Raw genomic sequence first — 14,140 nt, 5'->3', positions numbered from 1 at the left:
AATATAGTAATGTGCTTTTGATGCAAAGTAAGTATACTTTTTCATAACTTGGTAGCACCAGGTCTGTATCTTCATATGCACATAATCGATATATATTTGACTGAAATAGCACACTCGCAAATATTTGTGCAGGTCAAGGTATTTTTTTTAGTAATAATTAAGGAGGTATTTCATCAAGTTTGTAATTGATACAAATGTCTGTGTGTGCACTTGTTCGCATACGTGTGTGTGTGTGTGTGTGTGAGAGAGAGAGAGAGCTATTCCATATTTGTAACAATTATGCAAAAGCTCCCTCTTTCTCTCTCTCTCTCTCTCTCTCTCTCTCTGACACACACACACACACAGGTAGAAAGAGAGAGATAGCTATTCCATAATTGTAACAATTTGCAAGCTGCATAGTGGACCCCATCCCATTTGAGCATTCAATTTAAATTCTTTCTGGCACAACAATGTGTAGAAATACAATTAATGGTCACTGAGTAACTGTGAGCGTCACATTGCATCCCCTATACATTATCCTTCGACTATTTGAATTAGATTAGATGATATCAACATTATTTGTATCAGTGTGGCCTGCTCTTAAAAATATGGGCATGCAGAATGAAAAAAAATTGAAATTCTACACATTTCTCCAATTTCTGTTAAAGATCAACTGTTATGATATACAAGTAAACCTGCTAAAATCAAAATAGCAATGGAAAGTCCGCTTGTCAGTATTATTAATTAATTAATTATTGTCTTACCTTATTTGGGGATTTTTAGAATAATTTTAACATAAGAACAAATTTTAATTTCTGCAGAAAGAAGTTGCTCTCAGTTGTGAGTAATGAACAGTGGCACTGAGTATGGGTCAGATAATAGGACTTTGAAGTTGGGACCTTCCTGCCATATGTTTTGTTCATATTGTCATTAAATAAAGGAAGTGGAAGTTTAGAAACTGTCAGGATCCCTCTCTGCCCTCTTCCATTGCATACAGTAGAATGATCATTGAGAGCGCACAGATCATGATATGTCAGTAACCCTCAGTGGGATGACCTTCATAAACAGCAAACATGGTCTGAGGAGAAATCCGAATGACGCAAGTCTACCAGGACTTAAAACAAATGTAAACAGCAGGTTTGAATAAGGCATTCAAGCGAAGTATAAGTGCAACTTTCTGTACTGTTTGACAGCAGCTTAGGTTGTATGTCAGCTGCCATCTAACCTTGCCTTTGCTACATTGATGAAAAACACTTCCTGGGGTCTTATTAACAGGCTGCTCACGTGCAGCTTGTTCGAATTAAAGAAGTGTGAAATTGAGTAACCAATTCAGTTTGTATGATCAAGTGGGTTTTGGTGAAAGTGGGTCTTATTGAGGGTAGTACATGGGCCATCATGCACATCAGAGAAGCCCTAGAGGTAACAAATGTAGAATATGTACAATTTAAGTCAAAATTTGTAAGTAAATAGACTTATGGTGTGTGCGTGTGCGTGTGTGTGTGTGTGCGTACGTGCATGTGTGTGTGTGTGTAGCGTATATGCAACTTTTTTTCAGCAAGGGTACTTAGGTCCATATATAGAATTTTCTATATTGCATGTTAAGGCAATGTTAAAAGGCCATAAGATTAATTCATACCTCAGTGCCTTAGTTCACAGTGTGGAATATTGGATCATTGAAATGCAGTTTATAACAAGGTGCAAACTAAGTATTTCTGGTAACATAACAATGCATTTGTGTGATTTTTACCATGCCTTGGGAAGAGGACAGGAATCAAGTCTGTTGTGTGATTATGCATTCAAAAAAAGATTACTTAAGAAGTATTGTTTATAAAAATATTGTTTTAGAAATTTCAGTGATATAATATGGTCCTGATTTAATGTCTTCTAGAGATAAACTCTGTAATTATATAGCTTTGTCTAAAAATTCACATTTTTATGTCTTTGGTTTTGTTAAACTCTATTTGTTTTTAATTTTTGTTAGAAACATATATTTAAAAAATGGTCTACAGTTTATTTTAACACACACAAAAAAATATTGTGCAGCCTACTAGTACTTTACCCATTGTAACTGCATTGCACTTTCTGTAAGAAGTCCAGATCACATGAAATTGCGAGGCTTCATATTTTGAATGTACAAATTAAAAGTATTTGTGTACACACATATACAATTTGATGTACTTTGAAATTCATAAATTTTGATTAGCAAAGTAGCAATGTTGTTTGTGACTTCTCATATGAGGGAAAGCAATAAATTTAAACACAATGGCTTTAAAGATTATCTTCATAGCTAATTGCAGTTGTTGAGATACATTTACTGGCTCCTGGAGCTTTCTGTGAGGAGTGACTTGTGGTCATACATCATTCAGTTTAGGGACTCTGCAACATCATGCTTAAGTTAAACACACTTATTAGATTTATCATCATATGGGTCAAGTTTTTTGTTATTTGGGTGTAATTCTATTGGTTAGATTTTATTTTATTTTTGAGAAGTGATACCAAGGGCCTTCATTTAATAAAAATGCAAAGTAGTTGTATCACTTGTCTCCTTCTCTGGAGCTGAGGGGATTCTTGCCCCTACTGGCATCACAAGATGTCAGATTTTGAATAGACTTAACGGAAATACATCTGAGTTATGATTGAGCTATCTGATCAAGAAGCAACTGGTAGTATTTGTTATTCTGACAGATAAGATACCTGGGTGATATGGGGAATTGATCAAGTAAACCTTTGGAAAGGTCATCTATAACTTAGCAAATAGATGGTTGCACAAACTATGGATTTGGTCTTCTTTGATCAGCACCAGTGCAATACAGCTCCCTGTCGGTTTGATACCCATTATCAAGACTTGGCTTCTGTTTAAATGATTTGGAGGCTGCAGTGAACTATGCATTTGGCAGCAGTGATATGTCACCAGAGACACTTTAATTTGCTGGACTGCCCATTGTTGCTAATTGGAGTTTCTTGTATTGTTTTTCATGGGCAAAGCACAGAAGTTGTTGTATGTGAATATAGAATTAAGGCTGTGTAAGGGAAGAATACAAAGAATGATATTGAAGTGAACTGGTTAAGACGGGGATTTTCCTTGTTTTTTTCCTCATTTTGTATATAAAAGGTTTATTCTTTTTCTAATGAATTTCTTCAAGAACATATAGAAACCCATTGACAGCCAAGTGAATCCATTATAGATTTGCAGTTAATTTGAACAGATGCAGAAAAATGAACTATTAGTTTGTTCTATCAGGCAGCCTTATCAGTTTTACCATTCAGGAAATGAACAATAGATGTGGAGAGAAGGGAAAAAGTCTTCTGCTTCAGGAATTATTTAATTAATGGAAAGTAATTAATAGCGTAAAAATGCAATATTTAAGTACTGGTAGTGATTTCATTACTTGAAAACATGACATTCAGGATTCCAAAGTGAAGATGGAAACGTGCTCAAAAAAAAAAAAAAAAAAAAAAAAAAAAAAAAAAAAAAAAAAAAATTAGAAAAAGTATTCTTATTAAGATGGTTGCAGTAGAAGTAGCTCGAGTACTTTTCAAAACAAAGTTTTAATTTTTGTCTTTCTTGTTTATGTCAGGCAATAACTTCATTTGCTCTTAAAGTAAAATGATTTATCAGGAAGAATTATTTCCATAATGGATTTTGCTTTCATCATTGTCACTTTGCTTCTGTGTACCAACCATATCCCACGCCATCAATGCACCTTTTATGACAGTTCTGTGTCACATCCATGTATCTTATGAGGAGAGAAGTCGCCAAGAATCAATCCACCAAGTTACACAATAGAGGGGACTGTTCCTGTGTTGGGATGGCATGTCTGCTACCATGCAAATGTGTCTTTTTTTTTTTTTTTTTTTTTTTGGGGGGGGGGGGAGTATGTAATATATTACATCTGCAATCAGTTTTTGTTATACCTGTGGTTGCTTTTTATTAAAGTGAGTTATACCTTATGTTTTCATTGGTGTTGATGTGTCTGTTAGAAAGTCACTAGTGGACAATATATCACGAAAAGTTCTTCGTATATTTTGATCTAATTGTCAGGCTAGACAATTTTTCAGCAGGGAAAGAAGCAGTCTCAATTTTCACTGAATCTGGTATCCTAATATAAGAAATTTTTGTTGCCTTTTTTCTGGGCATAGATATGTACGTTAGGATTGCTCTCTAGTTCGTCTATCAGTAGTTTTTTCTCTGCAGTATATAAGCCCCCTACAAACTGTCATTCACTCACCTGACTACTTATTACATTAGCATACAGATGAGCTTATGGTGCTAATGGCTCCAGACGTTAATTCATGGGTGCTAATTACCTTTTACAAAAAATCCCTTGGGTAGTCTGGAACAACACATTTTCTGATCCATTTATTAGATTAAAGGCAAATCTTCATTGTTATTAATTTATGAGATGGCATTTGGGATTCATTTTTCCTGATTCATTTGTTCTCATTCAGTTGTGGATTTTTTGTATCTACGTATCTGCACATGCCAGTTTTTTTTTTACTATCCAAAGTGTTTAGAGCCAGGATATGCTTTCACCAGGTGATTTAAAAAATCCTGTGTTTAGATTAAGTCAGAAGTAGGTATTTCTTTGCAACAAAATTATTTGTTTTAAAATGCCTTTATACAAGACCAACAAGAAAGGATGATAATTTTTTTTTCAGTAGGGAGATAGAAGAGCAGGCATTCTAAGTACAAAATATGTAGAAGACTGCCAAGAAGCATTTACAAAAATGAAATAATACTATTAATAAATAAATTATTTAAAAATTTTGTCCAAGCTTATTTAGTTTTTCATTCTTTATAGGAAGGCAGTCCTCCACAGGTAGCAAGAGAAAAGATTAAGGGAATTTTAACATGGTGACTCTCAATCTAGTTACCAAAATGGTAACCTATGGCATTTTAATGACGTCCATCTAGGAGCAGTGTAGTTAATTTTTCACATGGACTTGTCGGCAGAAGGCAATTTAATTCAATTAATTACTGACAGATCTCCAAAGGCAGCAGTGACAGGCTGTAACTGGATTAGCTGGGGACACGCATCACTGCTGAAAATCTTTAGTGCTGAAATGAAATCCTCCAATGTTTTCATTGATATTTTTATGTAAATTATTTATTCCCAGGGCTGCATTACTTGTGACCTTAAATAAAGTTTTTCTGAAGATGAATCGGAACAGTGGTGAAAAATCCCTTTTTATTATTTTTTTTTCTGCAGAGAATTAGTGATTGGGAGGTTCATGTGTTCACCATTACCATAAAATTTTGAAATAAGTTTACGTTGGCTCAAAACCAGTGTAAAAATGCTACTTCTGATAATTCATGAATAGAAAGTTAAAAATCAGCTTGCATACTCCAACAGGATTAATTTGCAGTGCTCAGATATCCACAGCCTTCAAGTTAGCAGTTATGAGGGTTTCTTTAGTGTGATTGAGTTGATTACAGTTTAGCATGTCTTTATGTTAGACTTACACCCCATTCTCATAGATTAGATCGACCTATATTGGATCGACCTAACTCCCTGGGGGTTCACGCTAAATAGCTGTCAGCCGGGCGGACACGAAAGTTAATTACCCCTTAAAGCTTGTAGTAGGCGGGGACGGACACTTAAGGGGGATTATCTGACAGTAATCTAGTGAGACTCCCCGCGGTGATAGATCGATCTAAAAGTTGTGAGAACAGAGCCTTAAAGTAATACATGCAAAGATAGGTAAGGGACATATGGTATTTCATTTTGCCAAGACAATGGTGAAACTGACAAGTAGATATTTGAGGGGGGGGGGGGGGGGGCTGCCCTATGTTTCAAAAGTTCAGTATTTCTAAGTTTGATATTCCAAAAAATATGAAGTCTTGATCTAAAATCAACCAGTTTTCAGAAGGTTCACTATCACAGAAAAAAAGAGTTCAATACGATTTCTGAAGGTGCAGATACAATAGCTACAAAATAGTAGTTGCGTAATTGGGGTGAGCACTGACCTCTGTGTCAAACTTAAGAGGCTCTCTCAGGTTTTCATTTATTAGCAATTGAAGATTTTCGTGTGTGAGTTATTCCTTAGGATTACATCTAATGGTTTACCTTTATAGCACAACATAATGTGCATTTCACCCTCCTATGCTTTTTTGTAATTAGGATTGCTGCACAATGAGAATATCAACTGTTGCATCTCACAAAGCACGCGTCGTCTTTTATTACATTAGTATCCACTGGCATTTTGTTTGATATCTTTGCACTCTATCTGTACCCATACATGTATTTCAGATAAATGAACCCTTCGAATAGCAAACCTTCAAAATACATAACCTTCAGGAAACCATACCTTCAGAACACATAAGCACACCCTAATGGAGATATTAAAAATAAATCATGCCCTAAGAAAGAATAAGATGGTTCTTGATTTCAAGCCTAAAGTTTGTGATCACATACGCTGAATTAATGACTCAAACTGTAATATCATGGCAGAAACTTAAAATTTATGGTGGTGAGCACCGTATCGCAAATCCCAAACTGTTAATCCACTGAATTTCTGTAGTTTCCATATTATATGTGCCGGAGATGGTTGAAAATGCATTGCTTCCATATTTACATTGTTATGATGTCGTGGTTCGAGGTTTGCAATCATAAACTTGAGGGTTGAGATTGAAAACAGCAAGGTTATGAATTGAAAATATATTTTTAAAAATATATAGTTCATTTTGATTGAAATAAACCTCATTCACCTGGTCCTAAATTTTCAAATAAAAAAGTCAAGATTTCTTGACACTTCAGTGGGTTAAAAAAACTGTGAAAGCAGTATATTGAGTAGACATATTGCAGATGTTTTTTATTTGTTTCATTAAAAAATACTGAAGCTGTAAAAAAAATTGACATATGTTTATATAACACAAACCACGTGCTTTTCTCAATCTGCCACTCAGTGGTTGCTGGGGTATTTCAGCTCACTTGTATACTAACAGAAACAGATGGAGATTTGTTACTTTTCTAAGAGTCTGGATTAGCTTGGCTTGTACTTTTTCCAATGATCAGGTTAACTGTAATGAATTTAGTTGGCATCATAATGGTTTGCCTTGCCTGAGTAGTTAACTGACTGAGTTACGCAGTAATTAAGATAGACAGCTAATAAGCATCAGTTTTTTTCTTTTAAATGAAAAAGCCATTTCAAATTGAGAGAAGAACTCTTCAAAAACTGGTTATTATTTGCATGTGTTGTACCATCCCTGTAAAAACCCACTCTGCCTTCAGCGATTAACAGCAATAGCTGGCACGGTGAATAAATAATGAGTTTTTCCCTTAGGAATCAAATTAACAAATAAAAAAAACGAGCAATTACCATGTATAAGTCACCACACTGATATCCATGAAAATGAGAATATGAAGAAAGAATTTAGGCTTTATAAATTTTTTGTAGACCTATAAAGTCCAAGGGAATTTTGGTTATTTACAAATCCCTTCTTGGATAAAGCTCAAGTGAGTATTGATCTGATAATAATAAAGTTATTTAATTGCAACAGAAGAAGAAATCCCTTCCCATAAATCCGCTTAGAACCTCTAATGCCTTGTTCGTGGCGGCAGCCCTGGGGTCTAGCGTGAAGTAATTGTCTAAAGATTAAGTAGTGCAGACCCAACTAATCATTTGCAGCTAGAGCCACTGGAACTTTAATAACATGCCATGTTCATGTGTGTATTTTATTTTAAAAAAATCTCCAATTCAAATTTGATGGTTCTAAACCATAAAAATGCATGTTTAAAATGGTTTTGTCTCTAGCCCTTTGTAGGTGGACCAACTAATTAAGTTTGAGGCCCCAATGGGGCATTATGCATGGTGTGGCCTTGGAGAATTTAGTTGCACATCTGATGTCTCAGCTAGATAGAGCTTAGAAAATAGATCTATGTTTGATTGAGTTTAATGAAGCGGATATGCCCATTGGGTATAGACTATTTTCAGTCTCTCTTGATTGAATAACTATTTGTTGGAGGATAGTCATAAGAAATACAGAACTGGGCATTTTTTCCTATAAAGGTCCTTTCTGTTCTGTAATAAATATATTCAGTGTGTTTTGTTGGGAATTTTTATTGGGGGGGGGGGGGGGGGGGGGAGGAGAGAGATTGTATAGTAAGTGCAAATGATCTGTAAATTTGAGTTGGAAAATATTTTGAAAAATAACACAATTTGATTCAATAAAACCCCAGCTGAATTTGAAAGAAATAACTTCATAGGACAGTGAAGAGGAAAGAGAATGTCAAGATTTCGAAAATATGATTATTCAAATGGAAGTTCTAAATAACAACCATAGTATAACAATCACTAAATTTGTTGAAATTCAATCATGGCCATTTAATTAAAGCCACTTGGAGGTTGATATTGTTAACAGTTTTTGCTAAGTTGCCTGGAGTAAGAAAAGCAATGCTGTATTTTGAGAGGCAAGTTTTCCCATTGGAGTAGCCTGGATGACAATATCGGTTTGCCAAAAGAATTTTTTTACTAGAGGAGAGAAAAAATATGCAGCTTTTGTTTTTTTAGATATTGTTGATCTTGGGTAGGCAGTTTATAGCATGAACTCTCTCCCTCTCTTTCTCTTTCTCTCTCTCATCATCTGAAAGTTATAAAAAAAAGATCTCATAAATATTATTTGAAGACAAGAGCAAATTTGTATTATAGTATTGAATACAAGATAGAAGTTTAGCCTGTTTGGCTCATGTTTGTTTATTGAAAGAGCATCATTTCTTTAGGGGAGGCCACCTAATCTTTAGATGTAAATTGATTACATCTATAACCTGAATCCATCAATTTGCTGTTGCCTGGGAACATGGACAGTCTGTGGTAGAATTATATTTTCTTCATTCTGGACCCTATTGATTCTATTGCAGGCCATTTTATGGATCATCGTGATTGAGAAAATGTGTACAGAGAATCAGGGCACCACAGTGCTGATATCACTGAGGGACCGTATATGAATCTGTTGTGATTGAGAGGGTCCCTCATGTGGGAATCAGTATAAAAGTGAAATTTGAGTTGGTTGAACAGGATAGTGGTTCTAGGCTACTTGGCTGTGATGCCAGTTTCATTTTGCAATTATAAGAAAGGAAGTACACTGAATTAAGTAGAACGTAAGATTCTTGTTACCAGTATTTCAAATGGACCAGATTTGTTAGCAAGGTGAGTTGATAAGAATGTCAAAGAAACTTCAGCCAGTTGTTAAAACTTTCTTGGTAATTGAATGCACAACTTTGATCAAATGTTTTTTCATCAAAACAAATGCTTAGTTTCTGATAAACAGTGACTGATATTCTGTTATTTTTCTTGTCCTCTATGTCCTGCTGGTCAAAAGTACTTGTTTTTCAAAAGGAAACTTATCCTTAACCCAAGTTGAGAATTTGACAACCAATAAAAAGTTTCCCACGATGAAAGATAATCTCATATTATTCACCAATTTGTATTTGGTGGTTAGAATTGTAATTGGTGTCGTTTATCAGGGAAGAATATGCAATAAAGGATAGACCACTTCATCTGTGATATATGCTACAACCTCCTGCATGATTTAAATTTTATTTTTATGTAGAAAAGGTTCAGACATTTATGAAGGAAGGTACATGTAATAAAAACAACCATGTGCTCTGATGGCAGTTATTTTCCCTTATCATATTGGAAACTTTCAATAAGTATATAAGATGTCAATTTATAAATTACAAAGTGTCTTCATTTTTGAAACATTAGGGTAGAAGTGATAAAGGAAGTCTTCAATTTAGAAGATTTGGGGATAAAATGCAGCAATATTTATTTAAAATCAAGCAATAAACTCTCAAATTTAATTTATTAACCCAGTGGATTTAAGGTCAAATATAACAGCCTATTTCCTTACTTTCATTTTTTTGATAAAAATGGGCACATTTTCCTATGGGGAAGTAATAAGGACTTCACTCTGGAACAAGCTCCAACATTACATTGTTCCAAGTAGATTAAATTTTATACATTAAATGATATTCAGCGAGGATAAATAACAAGTGCATTCTTTCACTGTTCTTAGTACAGGGTGATATATTTACTTTTTAAGTATGTGATGTTAAGGACCCTGATGTTAAGGACCCCACCCTGGTAACTTAGTTATGACAAGGCTTCTCTTTATACTGCTTCCTACTGAAACTTGGGCTCAAGGTCAGGGCATGACTTCCCTTGCTTTAAAACTGCAGTTTCAAAGAAATTCCTGTTGAAAGCACCTAAGAGTTGCTATAATATGATGGCAGTAGTGGCCTCATTTTTGCTACCACCTTGAACATGCAACACTTTTGTCCTGTTTTGCCAAAGAGACTTAACGGTCAAAATTTTAGTCAAATTGGACATGAGATGAGCCAGAGATATTTGTATCAGGTGAAATATTGCAAAGTTTTATTATAAGAAGGACATATAGAAAATACGTACCAAAAGTGCTATTTAGTGAACTAAAGTTTATAATGAACTGAAGATGATCAAATTTTTGGTCTTAAAGTGTAGACCAATATGTGGGTGTAAGTTCTTTTGAGAGACGAAACCTAGGTGCAGAAAGAGGTGGGATTAACTGCCATTGTTGACCCTACCGAGGTGCTCACTAGGGCCTGATTAAAACCAGCAGGAAACATCTGCTTTTCTTGGATGGGGCTGTAATGACCCTCTTCCTTCTTGAAGTTCAGGTGGCCTTCACTTTAGCATTGTTAGCTGATGGCAGCCGTCATTCAGTCTCAGAACAGGAAGATTGTCTTGAAAAAAAGTGCAGAAAGGATGGAGACTTTTCGTGTAACATAGGTTTCATGTTTCTGAATTGGATTTGATTGCAATGACCAAAGCTGAGATCAGACTCGAGTTCATTATTCTCAAGGTAGGGACAAAATATTGCTTAGGCTTTTGGATTTAATGTGTGTTTTTGTAGAGGCAGACTCTTAAAGGTCAGGGAGTTTCTAATGGCTGGGGGCCAGTGCTGAGATTATCTCAAAGCCCCAGTATACAGTTTATATAAAACTTACTTAGGAACTCATGTCTAGGTTTTTTAGTCCAAGCAAAAGAATAAACATATTTTCAAGAGGGAAAAAACTTGAAATTTGGTCTCACGGGGCCTAAAATTTTAGTGGATTTTGGTTTTGCAGTCAGGTTGCATCCAGTTTTGCCTGCATTGTTTTTCTTTGTCAGGAGTTTGAAAACATTTGAAAACACAGTTGGCCATAAAAACAAGTTGAAATATTTTTCAGTTTTGCAGACGTTGTTGGATTTTAGTTATTGAAACTTGCCACTCCTCATTGTTTTCTTTGGCATAGTTCAGCAGTCATATTTCTTACAGATCCAACTGGGGTAAAACCAATGGTTGTAAGAGATATTAAAGGAAGTATAAAAATTAAGCAATAGTGTAATTTGATCACCTATCCCTGCAACTTTCTTTAGGAGTATTTCTTCACACAATGATTCTAGATTTAGAACGTGATGACATACTAAGTGTTCTCATTGTCAGCTGTGCCAGCAAGTCAGAGATAAAGAGAGGTAATATGTCAACACAGTGGCTGAAAAAACACATGTTCAGGCTTGCTGGTAATAAAGTTTTTTCTTTGTTATGAAGAAACATTTAACATTGTAAGTTGTTTGGGTCTTCAGTATTTACTTCGGCATTGTCTGGCTTACCAGTTTGATGGATGTAAAGGTTTCTCTACAAATTCGTAAGATATTTCCAGCTTGTAATGTTAAGGTAAAAAATTTTCAACTTTGAAAAAAAAAAAAAGATTGTAATATCACATCATATCTATGGGCAATTCAACTCTTTTCTAGTTTGTAGGTTCATTTTGAAGATTACTAGTCCAGGTTCATTATGCTAGCTGAGGTAAGTTGAGTGCAGCTTATATGACACTAAAATTCCTCCAGTGGTCAATAGCCCAGTGGGTGCAGCTTTGGTGGTGGTGTGAGCAAAGAAGAGAGTGACTATAGGTCAGAAGGTTACAAAGAATATACAGTCTTGTTAATTAGTTTTGTTGTTTTAACCCTCCAGAATCCACACATTCCAATATCCTGAGGTACAGATTACCAGCTTTGTCTCAGACTGTGAAGAATATTGGGAATCAATGGGTTATGCAACTGATCAGAATCAGGATTTGTGCTCGTGGGTGTACTAGTTCTGCTTCACTGGATCACTGATCTGGGTGATTAACAGAATAGGGAAGACTAAGCTGTCAAATCCCTTTGATTAATAAACTGTGACAGCCCCAGGTCTCTTGTGTAATTGCATGGATTTTTTCGTCTTTTTATCTTCCGATGACAGTCCTGGTAACAGTGCATGACTCATGATTTTTATTTCCAGGAAAATCTCTCAGAAATCTCAGTGAAACTGATGAGAACAGTTGTTCTTGGAGACAGGGATGTGATGGCTGTGTAGTTAAAATGAAAACCCTCTAAATTAATGCCAGTGAAATGGGCAAAGCAATACCGTTAAAATCCATTTAGGTGGTGATTGATAGTAACATTAGTGATTAAAGAATACTCTAGGTCATTTGTACAGCTGTCATGCTGGCAGACTTTCTGGTCCAGGTTTAGAATTTTTTTAGTGCAGTTTGTCTTTCTACATCATGCCTTTTTAACCTGTAAAATCTTCAGTCTATGTAGAAAATTATGTTGAAAAGTTTTTTTACAAACTAGTTCAAATCTCCTTTTCTTTAAATTGAGTTTTTCCTGTCCAAATGAAACTTTTTACAGAGAAAAAGTTTGACCTGATGTCAAAATTATATTGAAAATAGACTAGATAGGGCAGGAATTTTTTTACTGACTAATGCATCTGGGAAAGTTTGAGAGTAATCTCCCCTCTAGGGAAATGTTGCCATTAACTACAGATTCACTGCTGGAGAAAAGTAATTAGGGCAAGGCAAAATCCAGGTACATTTTCCCTCAATCTTAACAATCTTGTTCTTATTAGTGGTCTCGGGACATTTTGGATGCATTTGGATGAGGTAAATCACCCTTTGTTATACGGTCTTGTATTTCTGTTAATTCTAAGAAATTGTTGACCCCAGTTTTATACACTTATTGATATTATCGTAAATGCCAAAACAGTAATACAAGATTACAGTTACATCATGCCTTTATCTGGTCAATTAATTTCACCCTAAATTGATTACATCATGGCTTCCTCTGGCCAATATTAATGTTACCAGTGTGAAGGAAAGAAAGATAGGATTTCCCAAGCTTCATGTTGATTGCATAACTTAATGAAGATATATGGTTAATAAAACTTGACTTGCCTCCAGACTAAAATGAAATTTAACAGAAAATTAATTAGCTGACCCCTACTTTGTTGAATCACATCAGGACTATAAATATAATCATGATTCAAGGGTTACTTTAACATGGAGTTTGGAGCTACAGGAGGGCAGAGCAAAATATGTTTTCATTTAAGAAATGTGTAAGTATAAATCACATATGGAAATAATAACTACATGTTTGATATTTTGACATGTTTGCTTTTCCTTGGTCAATGCCCCCAGCAGGGCAAGCTTTGGCTGATTGACACTCTTTCTTGGTGGTGCTTTAATCTCTACCAGAGGTGAGATCTGTCAGGTTCATTGAGCCAGAAAAGTGCCCAGTGAGCACAGCCTGCTGGGTTGCAGCCTTCAATTTTGGATCTTTTTTGTGTAAAATTGTGATTAGATTTTGCTTAAGTCTACTATATCTGGTGCTGGGCTGCCTGGCTGAGGTCATTTTTATCAAGAGATATCTGGCTCCTCTAAAGCCCTAGAAAAACCACAGTAAGTATCAGCTGGTTGCTATTGGATCTACCTTACGCCTTCAAGGACTTGGAAAACTATTTGAGAAAAGGTCAGCAATGTAGTACTATATATTATCTTTTGTTTAGTGAAGTAATGATTTTCACTTGAAACGTAATGAGGTAAGGTTGACAAAAAGTTTCTTCTTTTTAACGGATCAAGTTGCTGAATGAGGGATTTTACCAAAAAGATTATTTTTCCCTTAAGTGATCAGATGGACCTTGATAACTAGGGTAGCAAAGTGAGTTATGTTTGAAGACAACTGCATTACGCAGCCGGCAGGCACCAGTTCTTGTTTGTGCAAGTATCTGTGCATATATGTGCAGTAATGTTCATATCTGCATAAAGCTCTCTCAGTAAATTTTGTTAATTTTGTTGTAAATGCAATAAGACAAAAGTCATCA

General features: G+C 35.2%; 1 protein-coding gene across 16 annotated transcripts in view; it reads left to right on the top strand.

Moving 5' to 3' along the window:
* LOC106163084 (heparan sulfate glucosamine 3-O-sulfotransferase 1) overlaps positions 1-14,140 on the top strand; it is a 38,468-nt gene that overhangs the window by 3,639 nt on the left and 20,689 nt on the right. For 2 of the 16 annotated variants that reach the window (XM_087000420.1, XM_087000424.1), the window contains exon 1: positions 10,596-10,819. The exons of 3 other annotated variants lie outside the window; for them this stretch is intronic. The gene's annotated coding sequence lies outside the window, so the exon portion shown is untranslated. Of the gene's footprint in view, positions 1-8,631; positions 9,127-10,152; positions 10,820-11,754; positions 11,807-13,353; positions 13,376-13,471; positions 13,789-14,140 lie in introns of those variants that run through there. 11 more of the 16 variants (XM_013540567.2, XM_087000421.1, XM_013540568.2 and 8 more) reach the window with 9 other exon arrangements.

The sequence above is a fragment of the Lingula anatina genome, chromosome 1, assembly GCF_051362555.1.
Source record: "Lingula anatina isolate TDL-2025a chromosome 1, LinAna3.0, whole genome shotgun sequence".
NCBI classification, from domain to species: Eukaryota; Metazoa; Brachiopoda; class Lingulata; order Lingulida; family Lingulidae; genus Lingula; species Lingula anatina.
Note: the sequence above shows the minus strand (reverse complement) of the source record. Positions and strands in the feature narration are given on the sequence as shown.